The sequence below is a fragment of the Helianthus annuus genome, chromosome 13 (genome assembly GCF_002127325.2).
Source record: "Helianthus annuus cultivar XRQ/B chromosome 13, HanXRQr2.0-SUNRISE, whole genome shotgun sequence".
NCBI lineage: Eukaryota > Viridiplantae > Streptophyta > Magnoliopsida > Asterales > Asteraceae > Helianthus > Helianthus annuus.
Window position 1 is genome coordinate 146,141,493 of NC_035445.2, and position 19,681 is coordinate 146,161,173.

At 36.8% G+C, this 19,681-nt stretch overlaps 1 long non-coding RNA gene across 1 annotated transcript; it reads left to right on the plus strand.

The window, feature by feature from the left end:
* The first annotated feature begins 16,098 nt into the window (after window positions 1–16,098).
* On the plus strand, window positions 16,099–16,729 carry LOC110903347. The gene is made up of 3 exons (XR_002571858.2): window positions 16,099–16,187; window positions 16,272–16,426; window positions 16,496–16,729. It is a non-coding gene; the product is annotated as an uncharacterized LOC110903347 (long non-coding RNA).
* The last annotated feature ends 2,952 nt before the right edge of the window (window positions 16,730–19,681 follow it).

Below are 19,681 nucleotides of genomic sequence, written 5' to 3' on the forward strand. Positions count from 1 at the left end.
TTCATCAAAAGAGGAAAGCTTAGTCCCAGGTATATTGGACCTTTCAAAATTCTTGAAAGAGTAGGACCGGTAGCCTATCAGCTACAACTGCCAGAGGAAATGGCAGGAATACATGATGTGTTTCATGTATCTAATCTCAAAAAGTGTTTAGCCGATGAATCACTCGTAGTACCTCTCAAGGATATAGAGGTTAATGAACAACTCAAATTTGTAGAAAGGCCTCTACAGATTGAAGATAGAAAAATTAAGAATCTCAAGCATAAGAGATTAGTTCTGGTCAAAGTGAAATGGGACTCCAAAAGAGGACCTGAATACACATGGGAACTTGAATCAGAAATGCAAAAGAAATATCCACAGTTGTTCCAGTAGATCTCGAGGACGAGCTCTAAAACAAGGTGGGGAGGATATAACAACCCTCGGTAAAACCGACACCCTCATAATATTTCTAACACCCTAATATATTTTAAATATCTCAATGTGTCTTTATATGTGCCCCGTATGTGAAAACCGAGCCCAAAATACAAAATAACATATAATATAAATAAAAACAATAAAAACTAAGTTGAGGCGGGCCGCATGGGACCTCACCTCAACTTAACGCGGGCCGCGCGAGAGTATAACCAGATTTCGTTTAAATCTTTAGTTCATGCGGGCCGCGTAGAAGTGCATCCAAGTTAATGCGGGCCGCGAGCGATCTGGAATGTGGCGCAGCCCTGGGCCGCCACGTGGCCCAACACACGGCGAAGCTATACGATGACCGGGCCAAGCTACGCGTTGACCCAGCTTTGACGCGGGCCGCGTAAGCTCAGCCCAAATGTCACGCGGGCCGCGAGGAAGTCCAATTTCAGCACTATAAATATAAGGCAACGGGCCTTCAGTCTGCTCGTTCAATTTTCGCTTCTCAAATCACAATTTCTGTAGTAGTGTTATTATACCCGGGAATTATACCCCCTAAAATAGCGAGGTTCTGCTACGATGTAAGTATTATAACCCCTGGAGACGTATTAGATACGTTGCCCGATTGATCTAGGGTTCCGTAACGGCTGTCGTGGTTCTGCCCTACGTAGTCGTTGGAATGCCGTCTCGGGGAGGGTATTACTAATGTTAAAATGGGTTATTATACTAACACACGTGCATTTGTGTAAATTATAGATATTCACCAGGAAACCCTAAAGAATAACCTAAGACAGCAATGTGAGTAATCCTTCTTTTTGTGTAAACCATTTTGTGAGTAATCTCCTTTTTATTAACAGTTTTTACAAAACCTTAACCTTTTTACAATGCGATTTAGCAGTGATTGAGTCTTTGTAATTCTACTATTACTGCCGGTATGTTGGGGTTTTGTATACAAAATGTGAGTAACGTTACCATTGGACGAAGAGTTAGCCAATGTATAATATGACCCTCAGTCAGACTTGACACTACTGAATGAGTAATTGGGTAGATATAAACATTGTAATCGCCCTCAATACTGTTTAAAGTAAATTAATATTTCTTGATTAAACTGGGATTCACTCACCAGTATTTCCCACTGACAAAACCTTTTTAAAACGCGTTTCAGGTAACAAAATGTGAAAGCCAAATAGAAGCCAGCTGGACAGCACTGAAGGCTTGGAAAAGTGGCTATAAAAGTTACCTAAATAAAAGAAAGCGTTTATTTCAATAAAGTGGGATTTATCCCTGTAAATCAGTTTGTAATAAAAACTTGGGTTTTACCCATTTGTTTAAGATTATAAAATATGGTGGTTTACTCTGATTTAATATTTCCTAACTACGGTCCTGATGAAAATTTCCGCTGCCAAATAAGTAATTAACGTGATACCACCGAAACTGGCTCACGGCCACCCGTTCCCGGGAACTAGGGACCGGGGGTTGTGACAAGAACAGCGCCTGAAATTTTGGACAAACATAAAGGACAAAACTTGTAATTTACTCAAAAAAACTATTATTTAAAACAAAGTCATAACTGCACTTTTATGCTTTTGAACTCAGCACTCTACGAAACTTGTTTTCAAAATTTATTCACAAGGGCCTTGTTTTTATAATATCATTAACAAAAAATTGGATTAATAAGTTTGCTGGTGAAATTCGAACCCAACACCCAACGAAAAGTATCTTTCTTTGTAGCCACAATGGTACACTGAGTTTGGTTTTAAAAATTATCACACTATATATAATATGCAATTTTTATAGACTTATTTTTATTAAATTGGAGGCCCTGGACTACCTGCTTGAAAACATCATGACAAAGCAGGGGATTGGGTTCATGGAAGAATTGCACAACGCCACTTGTTTGAACACAGACATGGACTCAAAAATGGCGTTGATACAGGACATGTTCAAATGGAGGCTTCAGAATCTTCAACAACAAGAAGCCGATGAAATTGAAGGTGATGACATGGATGAAACTCCAGATGAAGACTCCGAGGAAGAAGACGACGGAAGTGATGGATACTTCTCGGATAAGGTACCTTCTGAGGAGGAGTTTTAATTTTTTTTTTTTTTTTGGTTTTCTTCTGATTAAATTTTTTTAAGATAATTAAATGCTATATTTCTCCATGTAGTTTCAAAACACAAAAAAAAAATACTACAAAAATTTATTGCATACAAAACATCAAAAATAATAAAAAATAGGGTAAATTACTTTTTGAGTCCCTGTGTTTTAGTGGTTTTAACAAGTTGAGTTCAAAAGCAAAAAGTTTAATGACCTGAGTCCCTATAAGCATTTTCTTTAACCATTTGAGTCCAAATTTCTAACACTGTCAAAATTTTCTGTTAGTTTTTCATTAAAAGACTAAAATGCCCCTGTATTATATTATTATTATTAATATATATAGAGAACCTCAAACACGATTTCTTTCTCTCTCTTCCTCATCTCTCTTTCTTTCTTCCTTATCTCTCTCAACCACACCGCCACCACCGTCGCACCACCACCACACCATCACCTAATGCCCTATAGATCTGAATTCTGCAAATAATTTCATACCTAATTCTGGCATCCTGTGCACAACAATGAACTTCTGCAAATATAGTTCATTTGGTTCAGTCACGCGTTTCATCGAACAATTACTAGCAGTTCTTGAAAAAAAAAACAATTTGTTATTCATAACAAAAACATTAAATAATGCCTTAATTTTCAAAATTTTACAAACCGAAATCACTAATTTTTCTTTTAAATCAGACCCACATAAAATGTAACCAAAATCTTAACTTAAGAAACTATTGTTCATTTTCTTCAGAACAACAAACTGAACAAAACCATCATAAACGGATCATTTTCTTCAGAACAACAAACTGAACAAAACAATCATTCATGACTTTCAAACTTCAAAAATCATCAAAACAACAAACCTGAACAAAACCCAATTACCAATTCCACTTTCCAATCATAAACAGATCAGATTTCCGGTACGAAGAAGCCCCAAAACTATCAATACGCCTTGAGCGAGTCTTGCAATCGTATCCACTCGTTAAGCAGAATCACTCATCCTCACGAAAGCAAGCGCCATCGCGATTTCATGAAAACAGTTGAAGATTCCATCGAACAACAACTGCCCGTGCTTTCCCAGGTTTGACTCGGGGGTTCAGACGTGGGTGGTTAAGGTCGGAGGTGGGTGGTTCGATTAGGGCTTCAAGTAAAACGACGGTAAAACGACGGTGAAACGGCGATCTCGATTTGGATGCGAGAGTTGTTGACGGACGGTGAAACGACGCCGTTGTGGCTGTTGTCGGTACCGGATTTCTTTTTCCGATGGAACAAGTTCTTCAATCCCTGTGACGGTTGAAAGATGAAGTTGTGAAAGATGAATTTGATGAATGTGAACAATTGAAAGGATTTGAGGATGGATCTGGAATATATAAAAAGAGAGAGAGAGAGAGAGAGAGAGAGAGTGAGAGAGAGAAATCTACAAATACTTTATTTTTTATTTTTTTTAATTATAAGGGTATTTTGGTCATTTAACAATAGTTAACCAAAAATTTCTAACAGTGTTAGAAATTTGGACTCAAATGGTTAAAGAAAACGCTTATGGGGACTCGGGTCGTTAAACTTTGTAGGATCGTGTTTTGACCCGAATGAGTCATTCAGAGGCGTTCTTCAATGTTTCAGGTGCGGAATAACAAGAAACGTAGGTAGAAATAGCTTGTTCTTCACTTTAACCTTCTGTTTTATTGATTTGACAATGTTTATAGCTCGTTCTTCACACCGGCAGCACTTCGGTATGGAATTTGACAAAGTTACAAATGAGATCCGCTTATGGGGTATTTATAGTGATGATAGGTCCCCACATACGGACATGTACGTATAAGCGGACCTGATCAGATAGGTTCCCATATACGAACATGTACGTATAAGCGGACCTAATCAGATAGGTTCCCATATACGAACATGTACGTATAAGCGGACCTGATCAGATAGGTTCCCATATACGGACATGACACATAAGCGGACCTACTCTCTAAAACCCATATACTCTCCAGTTTTCTCGTAAAACGCGCCCTAATCTATTCAATACAATGCATAACATGATCCAAGATGAAATCAACAGATGTAGTGCACCAACAGACTCCCCCTCAGATGTTGATGGAGTCGTTCATTGAGTCACGACTATGCTGTGTCTTCACATCTTCAGTCTTAATCAGTCTCTGGGCTTTTCTTTCTCTCTATCTTCAGACTCCCCCTCTCGATTTACTGGCATTCCTTTCTTCTTCAGTAACATCTTCAGGATCGTTATCTGACCTTCACAGAATCAAGATTGATTTCCAGGATCGAAACTTGGCTTTCTTCAATCAGAGGTCTTCAGGAATCGAGACCTGGCACTCTATCTTCAGATCCAAGATCGAAACCTGGCTATTCCTACACATTCTTAACCCAGAAATAAAATTTCTAACTTTAACACTTTGTGTGCACCAATACTAACCCCATCTCATATACCAGTGCACCAACTACAACTTTTCCTCAGATTACTTTCTCTAAGATGAACCACTTGTTGATTAATAATTTTGACATTTAAAGCACACTCCCCCTCACAACAATGTCATCACCTTTAGCACTCGGAATTTTGAAAATCAGTTTTCCTACATCAGTTGTCGAAAATCTTTTTGACTTTTTCAAAAGTTTATGCTAAAACACACACAAAATGTTTTTAGATTTTCTAAAAGAAAGTAACTAACACCATTTGTAAAAGCACGAGAATGTAGAAATGAAATATTTAAAAAACTATTTTTGTGAGTTCGTGTAAGAGGATCATATCAGTTTATGAGACGTGTCACTAACACCGTTAAGCTTGATTACATTTTTAAATCAAAACAATTCACCTAGATTGTCAGTATATCGGTCCACTGAAATTCTCACACAAAGTTTAATTGATCCGAGATACGATGTTAATGTCTTAGATACTGACTTATTCGTGTGTCTCACTACTTGAATATATTCCCGTATCCAGATCCCAATATTCAGTCTTACAGGTGAGTATACCACAGCTGATATCTATATAGGGGTTAGATGCGAGGGCCGTGAGAGCTCAGGTCGATACTTCCGTATACGCAGAGAGATGACGGCTTCGACTTTTGGTGTGTCCCCTTTAGAGGATCTTTTTATTTCAACAGCAGCGACTATCAATTTTATTGTTTCATCAGCATGCTGAGGGCGAAGCTATGTTTCAAGCTTTTTGCGGAAGGCATTATCCGGGGACTAGGTCAGTACTTCCATACAGCAGAAGTCCCGGGATAATACCCCAGATATCACTGAGCATAAATACCTAGTATCTCAGAATAAGGGACCTTTCAAACAAGATTTCAGGGGTTACCTATATATCCAAGTTTGTGTTAACCCACAGAACAAGCAAGTATGAAATTTAGTTTATATCTCGTCACAATTTACTAAGTGTGTAAAAACCTGCTGGCACATCCTCAGTGAGATTGTTTATCACATTTTATCTTTACATTTCTTTAGCATGTTGTGACAGCCTACTGATGTACTATCATTTCCTCTTTTCACAACAAAACTCATTTTTGAATTTTTTCATGTTTTTGGCTTTTTCAAATTTTCAAATGTTTTTGGATTTTCTGAAATTTTCCTACTCCCCCTAAAATGCAAATACATTTCAAAGGAAATTTAAAAACTACTAGACTTTTGACCCACTTGAAAAATAAAAAGTAAAACAAACTGTACAAAAACTTAACAACTAATATCGAATCGCATCAAATCGCTATTCACTTGGCATAAACAATCTGAACTCCCCCTTTCAACAAACCATTTTCTCATTTAGATCTCAAAACACTCAAGTTTGTTTTAATCGAAATGATTTTTCTGGAAAATGAGTTTGTTTTTACCACTTTTAAGTTTACCACTTGTGAAGCATGGGGATATGGTTCATCATCTTGTTTATCAATCTCATATGTATAATAAATCAAGTATAATTTAATGTCCCTGATTTACTATATGCAGTTCAGAAACCTCTGTATCACTTGTAAATAATAACCACTTGAAAATATAACCAACAAATACCACTTGTAAGTAAACCAAATAATACCACTTGTAGGTTTCCCTGTAGGAATGAGACATCTACAGAAACCTCTTTACCACTTGTCAAATTAGTCAGAAAGATGCCGATTCATGCTTCTCAATTACCAACCTGGAAGCTCCGGCGAAGTCCTTTAATCTGTAAAAAAAATTTCAACACATGTTCAATCTAGGTTGAAGGAATATTTCACAAAACCACTTTTACAAGAATGATGCCGATTCCTGATCCACGATTACAAACTTGGGATCTCCGGCATAGTCCTTCGACTATCATGGAAAGCAGACTTCCATCCAAGTCTTTTCAGACTTGATGGCTTTCAATTCTTGAGCATTGGGATTGTATGTTGCCTTTTTAGTAGCATAAAAATCTTTAACCCCTTTTGCTTTCCCGTTCAGCATTTTCCCAAAAATTTTCTTTATACTTCCATTGAAAGTTTTCTCGACATCAAATTCATTTTTCTCAGTGTAAAACTGTTTTGAAATATCAACTTTTCCAATTTTCTGTTTAACTTCTTCAAATTTCAGTGATGGAAAATCATCATCAGTCACTGAAATTTTCTCCTCAAACTGTGGCTCTTCTGGCTTTGTGGAACCAGATTCATCGCCGACATTTTCATCATTCTTTTTAACAACCCACACTTGGTTGTCTTTTTCTTTCTTTTTGTAAAAATTCTTCTTCGAACACTCACCAACCTCATACTTTGAATTTTCAAAAATTTTAAGTCTATTGGTTGGTGGTTCAACATCAACAACTTTGTCTTTTCATTTCTGAGAAACTCCCTGTTTTGTTTTTGCATTTGTCGAACAGTTCCATGCAATGTGACCAGCTTCATTGCACTTGTAACAAGTTCGATTCTCTCTTTGATAAAACACTTCAGTTCCATTCTTCTTTCTTTCAGCAAGAAACTCTTGATTTGACTGTCTCCAGAATGGTTTCTTCTGTTCATCTTCTGAGCTTCCACCTGACACAAATTATGTTTTTGTTTTAGAATTTTTATCATTTTTATAGTTTTCTGGTGGAACAAATCCTAATCCTTTCTTTTTGTAGCTACGATTTTGGTTACGTTTCTTTTGAAAACCAGAACCAGAATTGTAACCTTTTTTCTTGTTTAGACGTTGTTGAACTCTTAAAGTGTACTTTTTAGGTTTTTCAGTAAGATTTAAATCTTTTATTTCAGAAATATTGATTTCTGTCATTTTGAAAACCTTTTTGATCATGTCAAAGCGAACACTTCTTATTGGAAATTCGTTGTTGTAATATAATTTGTCAGAATCATTTAAAGTGTATACAACTTCAAATGTTTCATCATCCAAATTTGCTTTCGATAATAAAAATTCTTTACTGTAAGACCGTTTAACCGACGAATTTTGACTGTTGACAGACGAATTTGACCCTCCAGACTCATATTTTGACTCGAACTCCTCATCAGTATCCAACACCTGATCGACCACCTTTTTAATTAACTCAGACTCATGATCGGTATCGGACGAGGTAAACGTGACATCAATGTTATCTGGTAAAACGTCAGTTGTGTCGGTTTTTAGCTTTATATTGACTGCTTTCTCAAGTTGCTCCTCGTTTGGTTTTCTAGGAGAATACCCTTCCCAAATTGGAGGCGGACACTTGTTATAGCTAACAGTCGGTTTCTTACCACAATCTTTCTTCTTCTTTTGCTTCTCATCTTGAAAAGCTTCCATACCTGCAACAGTTGGGTAAATACGATCAATGAGATAATCAGAACTAGAATAGCTTTGTAACAAACGTCTAATTCTCTCATTCTCGATCTTCTCTGTCTCCAACTCTTGCTTCCATTTAGCACTTTCTTCGATGTAGAAGTTGATGGCTTTCTGCTTTGTCATCATCACAGCATTCATCATCGTTAGTGCTTGTTCTCTCTCTGAGTTTGTCTTTTGGAGACCAGTTACTAGTTTGTTCAAGACATCATATGATTCTTTTACATAATTAAGATTGAACAGTAACTGCTCCTTCTTCTTCTCATACTCAGCAATAATGTCGTCTTTTGCTAGACATTCCTTGCAAGCTTCCAAACACTTTGTGCAAGGCTTGACAACTTCAACAATCTTCTCAACCTTGATTGTTTTCACCACTTCTATCACTTTTTCGTCTTCTTTCACTTTCTCAGCTTCAATTACTTTCTCAACTTCAGTAATCTTCTCAGCAACACTTTCAACATTTTGAACATCATCTTCAGATTTCTTTTGTTGTTCTTTAGCAGCTCTTTTCTCCTTCAGTTTCTCTAAGCGATCTGCAAAATAGAAATGAAAACTTTCAGGAGAAAGATGAGATTTTGCAATATTGATATGTTTTTCCTCTTCATCATCACTGCTATTATCAACTGGAGACTGATCAAACTATACAGATTTTTCAGAATCAGCATCTGATAACCCAGAATCTGATGGTGTTTGATCAAAAACAACTTCTTTTTCTGAACTAACGTCATTTTGTACACTTTCATCTGAACTCTGTAAACTCTCATCAGAACTTTCTGAATTTTCATCAATACTTTCTGAATTTTCATTACACATAACAGATTTTTCATCCTCACTCATCACATTCACTCCAATAGACTTCATCCAGGTAGCAAACATGTCTGGTTCTCTGACAATCTTTGCAATGAAAGCTTTGAAGTCTCCCTTTTCATCAACAAACATATCCCAGCTGAAACCTTCCGGTAGTTGTTCATCATCTTGATCAACTAAACAGGCTTTGCTATCAGGAGATATGTAGTTGCTCCAGTTGAAGTTTACCAAACACGCTCTCTTAGAATCTTCAATCTTTCTACCATGAGCCATCTGTGAATCTTGTGATTGACCAACCTGCTGATAAATGGCTTTCCGGTAGTAGTCGTCTTTTCCGAACAGATTCTGAGCACCACTAGCTTCTCTGTTCTTGCATTCCCGTTTGAAATGGCCTTTCTCCCTGCATCGAAAACAAGTAACTTTAGATTTATCAAAACCTAAAATAGATACATGAGCATCAAGAAAGTCATTTCTCCCGGTGATTGTTTTGAACTTTTCAGCACGTCGAAGAACAATTGCAAGACACCATTTGATATCAATTAATTCCATCTCTTCGGCGTCTATTTGATCGTAATCCTCTTTGGTGAGCATAGGATTCCCAATCCGACCAGCTACAAGACCCTCATATGATAACAATACAGAACCGAGTAGTGCCATGTGGTCTTTAGCAGTGTCTTCTGAAAAGCTTTGACCTTCTGGAAGATTTAGAGCAATGTTGCATTGAATCACGTGGCCATTTCCTGTTTTTGTGCTTTGAGACTGAAAGCTTGTATTTGACTCTTTAGGATTGACACTTGGATATGATGAGAATCCGCTGCTGCTTTTGGTCGAACTCTTATCAGCTTTTTCCGTTGACTCACCAGCACTGAAAGCAGTTTGGATTTTCGGACTTCTCTCAGCTTCAGGAACTGGAATGCTACCTTTATAGTACATCTTCACATCCTGTTGACCACTCGGACTGTTCATCCTAGCGATCTTCTGCTGTTCCAGATCCTGACTCTCGATCTTTTCGATAAACTGAGAAATCGTTAACCCATCATAGACACCCGTGTTTTTCAGAATCATCAGATATGTTCCCCACTCTTTCTGTGGTAGTGCATTTGCTAGCTTGTCCACCCACTCTTCACGATCTTTTGTAATACTTAACATCGACATTGATCGCACTAAGTGACAGTAACGTTCAATCAGCTTTTTTGTATCCTCTCTCGGTAGGCTGCTGAACAGATCAAACTCTTTCTTTAGTAGTGCCTTTTTGCTCTTTATCATATTCTCGCTACCCTCGAATTTGACTTTAAGTGCATCCCAAATTGACTTTGCAGTTTTGTCATGCTGTAGCAGAATGAATATATCCTCTTTGATTGCTTGTTGCAGCAGACTGATCATCATTTTCTCCGCTTTGTACATAACCCTTTCTTGATCTGTAAACTCTGAAAGCTCTTTGAGAACCTGTAAATCTGTTCGAGGCAACACATATTTCTTTAAGATGCATTCCCATGATCTAAGATGGTTCGCCTGGACCCAGTTCTCGAATCGATCTTTCCACTCGTAGTATTCTTCGTAACTCATCAATTTCGGGGGCTTTTGGGTGGTTCCCGTCTCATTCTCTAAGTTCATGGCCTGAGCAATCGCAGCTGGAGTAGACGGTGTTGCAAATGCGTTGTAGAACTCGGTATCCATGTTTCACACTTGTATTACCTGATGTACAAACAATCAAATAAAACACAATCAGTTTAAAAAAAACACTTATCAAACCAACTGAAACAAACTGATACTCCGTGCGAACTGAATCACTCGAACTGATGAATATTCTGTGCGGACAGAAGATTGACAAACTGTGCAGACCCGGATCAAAATCAAACGACTTTTTCCAATGACCTGGCTAAAACATACGACCTTGAGCGAGCTTGAATTCAAATGACTGATTGAATTCAAGCGACCTTGTGCGAATGAGACTGATATGACTTGAATTTGGTGCAAACTGACCCAAAACTCACAACACAACACAACTTGACTTACTATCACACTGTTTTGACCAACTCCAATGAGCCGAGATGGGCCTTTTGACTGTTTAATTCTTGATGAAAATAAGTCTAACAAAAGGGCCGACAAAAGAACTATGCCACATGTGCCGACAATCTATTTGATATATCAACTGATTGGGCCGTTTGACTTGTTTGATAATGTTTATTTCACATGGGCTGCTTGAAACAATCAACAAAACAACTTCAATATCACTTGTAGCTAAATGGACCGCAAAACCCACTAGATCTGACAACTTTAGAGAATGATTTTTGTGATTGGGCCGCTTGAATGTGTAGTGAACTGATTCCTTTTGACTTTCAAACAAATGATAAAAATCATACAAGTGATTGGGCCACTTATCAATGTATTAATGTTTCAAAATCATTGATTGGACCATATCAAAAACATTAACATGCAGACAACTTTTAATTGATCAACCTACTTGGCCAACAACTTTTATTACACATCAATTCTCATTGGGCCTTTGATACACTTATCCGTCAAATGATTGGGCCGATATTTATGACCTTTAACTATGATTGGGCCAATCCTTCCACTAAGACCGACAACTATTTATGAGACAAAAACAGTGATTGGGCCACTTATAAACACATGTACTGACAAATTGGACTTGACAAATTTTAAGACATCTTAAATCTCATGTATTCAATCTATGTGAGTGGACCGATGATTTTTGTTTTGTTTTTTATTAATGAGCCGTCATTCTCGTTCAAACTATAAAATCTGATTGGGCCATGAAAAACACTAGTCCGACAATTCAATTAATACTTCACATGATCTCATGCAACCATTAAATGAGTTTACAATATCAATGTTCAACAATCAATGCAATATTATTGGACCGATGACTGACAAGCGAACCTAATGAACGAACCACAAGAGTGGACCTTACAAGCGAACCTCTTAATGTCACTATGAGCGGACCTGCTGATAAGGGTCTTTGGAGCGGACCTATCAAATTAAGTGACAATGGAGCGGACTTAAAAGGTCTTATGAGCGGACCTAATTCAATTTGGAGCGAACCTGTTTTAAATTTGGAGCGGACCTGTTGTAGTTTGAAGCGGATCTATCAAAAATTGTCCGAATAAACGGACTTGAAGTGTCAAATGAGCGGATCTACTCAAATGTGCAAATAAGCGGACCTAAGTCCGAAGATGATTTCACCCATTTTTAGTCCGAATTTCAAACTCAAACTTTCAAGGGTTTATCTATGAACGGATTCCGACCGTTAAATCTCGTACTGATGAAGAAAGAAGGTGTAGAAGTGAGAAATGATGATGAATTCCAGCTATTCTCTGTAGAAAACCTCCTCCCAAGCTCTGATACCACTTGTAGGATCGTGTTTTGACCCGAATGAGTCGCTCAGAGGCGTTCTTCTATGTTTCAGGTGCGGAATAACAAGAAACGTAGGTAGAAATAGCTTGTTCTTCACTTTAACCTTCGGTTTTATTGATTTGACAATGTTTACAACTCGTTCTTCACACCGGCAGCACTTGGGTATAGAATTTGACAAAGTTACAAATGAGATCCGCTTATGGGGTATTTATAGTGATGACAGGTCCCCACATACGGACATGTACGTATAAGCGGACCTGATCAGATAGGTTCCCATATACGGACATGTACGTATAAGCGGACCCATATACGAACATGTACGTATAAGCGGACCTGATCAGATAGGTTCCCATATACGGACATGACACATAAGCGGACCTACTCTCTAAAACCCATATACTCTCCAGTTTTCTCGTAAAACGCGCCCTAATCTATTCAATACAATGCATAACATGATCCAAGACGAAATCAACAGATGTAGTGCACCAACAAACTTTTGCTTTTGGACTCAAGTGGTTAAAACCTATAAAACACAAGGACTCAAAAGGTAATTTACCCTAAAAAATATTTTTCATGTTTAATATTTTCTCTATTATTGTATTTTGTCATCTTGTTTTACATAACGCCATTTAAAACCGCCAAAGTTGGAAGATGGAACGTCTATCACCCTAAAACTCCTAAAACTGATAAAGCTGAACAAAACAATATATATACACAGTAACTGAAAAGACGGTTACTTTATTACTATAATTTATTATAATAAAAATCCTGTCTAAACTACGCGCCAAAAAACTCCTATAAGAGAGAGGTCTCTACACAATGAATTGATCACACCCAGAAAACAAATGCCATGTTTCCTAGAAACCACTCACTTTAAACGCCAAAAAAAATAGTTAAAAAAAACCACAGATGGCAAAGCTTTCACTGAATGGATTCTTCTTTGAGGTGAGTATCTCTATAAGCTTTTGCTGAATGAGATGGACAAATATTCAAGAAAAAGAGATTGATGACAGTGTTATGTCATCATGTTAGCTTTGTTCTTGATGACTATATGCATGGCATGAAGGGATCAATACCAATGTAAAATGCTATTTTGGACTCCATTATTATAAATATCATTCAAGCAGGAGTTGATCTTCAATGACATGTCACCAAACAAGAATATCACACCAAAAAAACAGGATGCCACTAACAAGTTTCGTCTAAAAAGACGGGCGTTATGTAGGAAAGTTGGCATCTAGCTAGGGTATTCAAAGGTTCAAAACACCCAAACAAATTCAAGAAGAAGAAGTTGATGACAGTGAAGATTTAGATGAGAAATTAGATTACCATTTTTTTTTCATTTTCTAATGTTTTGTTATCTAATTATCTGTTGTTTGTTATCTAATTCACTTATAATAAAATACATAATTATATAGAACGCCAAAAACTACAAACACCAAAACGCTAATAGTATGAAAACTGTGAGAATGGATGTTGGCAAAGCACCTTGTTAATGTATTAGACGTCAAAAAAATTAACTAAACACCATAAAAAACATTTGGTCTTATTGTAAATCTTATGAAAATATTAATCAATCATAATGAATTATTAACAACGCCACGAACGCCAAAAAATTGACCAGGGAAACCCTATAACGCCATAAAAATTATCTATGTGACACAAAAACAATTAATTCAATGTGACAGATCTAAGAAACAATAAAACGCCAATTAGTTAATGAATATAAATAACGCCAAAATAATCTTAGACGCCAAAAGTGAAGCATCATGTTACGCAAAATTGGGAATAAAAGAAGGTTGAAAAGACAAAAAAAACCCTCACGCCCTGATCATATAGCACGCCACGTGTTGGGCCAGGATGCGTTCTCACACTTTAGGGCGTTTTCTCCTGATCCCGTACATATACATATATATATATATATATATATATATATATATATATATATATATATATATATATATATATATATATATATATATATATATATATATATATACAGGAGAAGGATCCGTTAGGAACCACCCTTTATTGCGAGAACCAATGTGAAACAACCAAAAAATACCTAAAAATCTAAATAAAACCCAATTTTTTTTACGATTTCGTTTGGAAAAATCGCTATATTTCGTCAATAATAAAAAAAATTCAAAAAAAAATTTCGAGTAACAGTTATCCATGCACATGTGCATTTTTATCATTTTTTTGACAAATTTCGTAATTCATTACAAATATCAGACAATTTCCTTTCATTTACACTACCATTCATAATACACTACTTTTTACATTAACAATAATAAAAATGCACATGTGCATCTATATGTATGAACTTGTTATAACATTAACAACACTAGAAATGCACATGTGTATCTATATATATATATGAACATGTTATAACGTGTTTTAGTACACCACTTTGAATACACGTTCTCTTTCATCTATCACACCACCCATACTACACTACCATTACCTCCTACCATCCGTAATACAATACCATTGCTTTTTACCATCCATAATACAATATTATTACCAATATTTCACTTTATTATATGTACATTAACACCCTTTATACCATCCAAACAACATATTACGTCATAAAGTGACAAATATAATCAAACCTATAACTAACCAAAACACATGTATATGGGCCTATTTCATCATTTAAAATCATAAACTTTTGTACCAAAACACCTTATTTCATGTTTATACATATAGATGCACATATGCATTTCTAATATTAGTAATGTAAAAAGTAATGTCTTACAAATGGTAGTGTAAACAAAAGTGCATTTTTCTACTACTGGTAATATATTATGGAATTTGTCCAAGAAATGATACATATGCACATGTTCATCCATAATTGTTACTCGAAAAAAAAAAACGTTTTTTTTTGTAACAAAATATAGCGATTTTTATTAGAAAAATATTAAAAAAAATTGTGGGTTTTTTGGATTTTTAAGGTATTTTTTTGTGTTCACATTAGTTCTCGCGGTTCTCGCAATAAGGGTGGTTCTCAAATTACCTTACCCTATACATACATATATATATAGGGGAAGGTTCAAATAAAAACCACTAGTTATTGTGAAAACTCGAAAACTAATCAAAAAAAGCCAAAAAAAAAAAACATACCAATTTTTTTTTTTTTTGCAAACCAATTTTCCCAGGTTTTTTTATATAACAAAAAAATTTTCAAAATAAAAAAAAATTTGTGTAGTGCACATGTGTAATACTACACATGTGTATGTGTACTACACATGTGTATTATTACACATGTGTACTACAAAAATTTTTTTTTTTTTGAAAATTTTTTTATATATAAAAACCAACGATTTTTATAAAAAATTGAAAAAAAAATTGTGTGTTTTTTAGGATTTTTTTTAGTTAGTTTTCGAGTTTTCACAATATATACATACATATATATATATATATATATCTATACTACTTTATAAAACATATCCAAAGGACTTCTTAAAGTCCATAAAAATTCCATTAAAACACCCTTAAAGCATGTTGTACAACCCTCTAAAGCACAATCTAATTTACACTTCCAATTATACGCTTCACTAAAAAAAAACACACGGGAGTACACAAATCAATTTTAGGGTTTCTCATTCTAATAGCATTTTATCCGCCCCCATCCCGAGCTGCTTTCTCTCTCCCAGGTGATTTCCAGATCTAGGGTTTCAATGACATTGTATCGTTGATTTTCTCTCTATCCCACAGAAGATCCACTGGGGTTGACCTCTAGGTACCGTTTTAAACCACATCTAAAGTTTTTTGTTTGTTATTTGAGTCTGATCTGTTTAATACTTCTACATATGTGTTTGGATAGGGTTTCAATGACACGGAATCGATGATTTTCTCTCTATTCGACACAAGATCCACTGGGGTTGACCTCTAGGTACCGTTTTAAACCATCTTCTCCGAGATCGGCTGCTGCTTATGTTAATCCTCATGGTCTTCTGTTCAGATCTGGTTTTAATACCGGTAATCGTTTAATATAGCTTTAATTTACTTTGTATCTGTTGTTGAATCTGTTGTTTTTGGTTGATCCAGAGAACTAAAGGCTAGGGTTCAACTAACTGGCAGTTAACTTCTCCGAGATCCGTTGCTGCTCGTGTTAACCCTCATCTTCTTCTGTTCAGATCTGGCTTTAATACTGGTAATCGTTTTACTGTATATAGTTTGAGCTAATGATTTTGTGTTTGAACTTTGAATATGTGAATTTGAGTGTTATTCATGTGGATTGTTGTTAATTAATGGTTATGAGAGTTGCAACTGTACTACAAACTGTTTCGGATATGTTTTTTCGTGGATTTGGTGAGTGTTTTAAGTTAATTTGTGTTTGAATTTGTGAAATTGAGTGTTATGTAAGTGGATTTGTTGTTAATTGACGGTAAAGCAAGTTGAAACTGTACTGAAAACGTTGAGTGTTATGTAAGTGGATTTGTTAATTAACGGTTATGCGAGTTGAAACTATACTGAAAACCGTTGCTGATATGTTTGTTGTGGATTTGGTGAGTATTTTTGGTTAATTTGTGTTTGAATTTTGTGAATTTTGGCTGAGGTGGTTGAACAACAAGTTTGTAGCTTGTGTTTGGAGGCTCAGTGTGACACCTCGGATCTTCCGGATAACCTTTCGATGTAACAAACGTGTACGTAATCGACTAACAGTAAACATGTATGAAAAACTATTTGTTATTATGTGTTATATGCCGATGTACTTATGTGTATGTATATATATATAAGTGTTATATATATGTGAACCGAAACCTCGACCCGACTCGAGACCCGGAATGGTCTCGAGTGAACAGTAGCAATGGGCCGGTTGGGCCTTGTAGCCGAAAAAACCCAACCCGGAATCCCCACTAGCCCAACTCGGTACATTATATAAACCCAACCCCACCTCCCTTAATCATTTTACACACTCTCTTCTCACACTCTCCTTTCATCTTCTTCACTAAACCCTAAAACCCTTACTAACACCAACATCCACCATCACCTTCTTCCTACTCGGAACCAAGCTCTCGGGCCAACCAACATCAAGAAACTCTCGAATCCTAGCTCTCGGACCAACCACATCATCATCCGGTTAGTATGTCGTATGTGTTTACCATGATTTTTGCTTTGTGTTAGAATGTGTGATGATGATATATGATATAAATGGTTGGTTAAATGATCTTTCGCATGATGGTTGATGATTAAAAAGCTTGCTTAGATGATTTAGGGTGAATGATCATGAGATGTATGATACCCGATTTGTGATGATTTTTGGTTAGAAGTTCATGATAGGTGTTATTGATTGCATGTTTCGGATTGTTGTTGTCCGGTTATTAATGAGGGTCCGGTTAGATGTTTTAGGCATAGTTTTTGGGTTTAAATGGTGATGTTACTGATGATGATTATAGTTGCTGAAAATAGGATTGTTGCTTATGAGATATTTCTTGAATATGTTGATAAAATGAAGAACAGTTTGAATGTTACAAAATATTTTCAAATATGCTGATTTTGATCCAAATTGTGCACAAACCGACCAAGAAACATGTTTAGTGGCATAGTACAACATTTACATGAAATAGCAATTCTATTGGGTCGTACACTGCAGGTTCTAGAAGTTTGCCATGCACGTTATCACGGTTGCGAGTCGCAACCTTTGGTTGCTACTCGAAACCACGCGTGACCAGTCGAAACCTCCCAGTTGCGAGTCGCAATCAGCACGCATCAAACCCGATTGCGAGTCGCAACCACACCTGCTAAGTCGCAATCTCCGGTTACGAGTCGTAACCAAACGTGACGGACCGAGACCGCAGTTACGAGTCGCAACCTCGGTTGCGAGTCGCAACCACCTTAGTTTCGACTGGGCTGTTCTGTGTTTTGGGCTTGACTGTCTTGCTGAATTGGGCCTTAACTGTTGGGCTGTCTATTGTTTGGGCTGTTTACTGATCTGCTACTGTTTGTCTACATGTTACTGTTTGTATACGTGCATGCTATACGTGTTTACTTGTACCCGACTTGACCCATACTTGGTAACCATGCTAGGACGTGGTGACCAACATACTTAACCAAGTAACGTATCATACCGAGCAACCCAAGGTGAGTTCACAACTTAAAAGCATGCGTCCCGGTGGTTTGGGACACGAGACTGAAACAACCCTATCCCCTTGTAAAGGGGATACCGTCTACATTCCTTCCCTAGTTATTGGGAACAAACTTACTGTATCTTCCCTAGTATTGGGAAACCTTTTTAGTTAATTACTGTTTATACGGAATGCAACTAACGGCACTAAACGCAACTCTATCACTCAAGTCCCTACTACATAATACCGATTAGTCGCCGGTGCCAGGCGAACGGGTTATTAGTTGATAGCGCTATTTAGGTCTTACCAGCCTCACACCGTGCCATGGTATGGGATCGGTCGTGAACTAATGTACTCAGGCATCCGTCAATGATGATAGAACATTGACATCGGGGCATCCTGCGGAAACGCATTCGGTTACCTAGTGTTCGGTATTGGAAAAACAGTTTAGTCGCTAACTTTTGGGGTAGCTCCCCATGGCATGTATAAACGGATAAATTAACTGGTGAAACAAGTTTTTGGTAATTAAAACTGGACAACTAGTGAACTCACTCAGCATTATTGTTGACCCCTTACTGCATGCTTTGCAGGTGGCCAGTGACTGGAGCAGCTGCTTGGGATGTGTAGTGATCGTCTGCCCGTGTGTTGGGCATTTATCATGTTTACCATACGAACTATGTTTAAAACTGTTAATTATGTTTCCGCTACATTTACTCTGAACTTAAGACTTGAACTCTAAACTTAACACTTGCTAATCGTATGGTTAGTAAGTACTACTTTTGTTATCAATTTAGTTATTCAGTATAATTGGTGGCTGGATCCTGGTCAGTCACGCCCTCGAAGCGGGTGTTACCCGCGGGTGGATTTTGGGGGTGTGACAGATTGGTATCAGAGCCATTGGTTATAGTGAACTTGGTTTTAAAAAGGGGAAAAATCTTTTTGAGAAAAACCAGACTATAACCCGTGACTTGTGACGACACTACACTCCAAGTACAAGGCTCGACTTATCTGACCTCATAGCTCGGACCCATAGTTACTTGCTTGATTGTCTTATGCTTTCCGTTTTGCTATACGTACTAGTTTGCCTGATTAGATAAATACATCTTCTCTCTTCTATCTTATTCTCGCTATGTTGCGACATCACACTCATACTATGTTTTCTGGT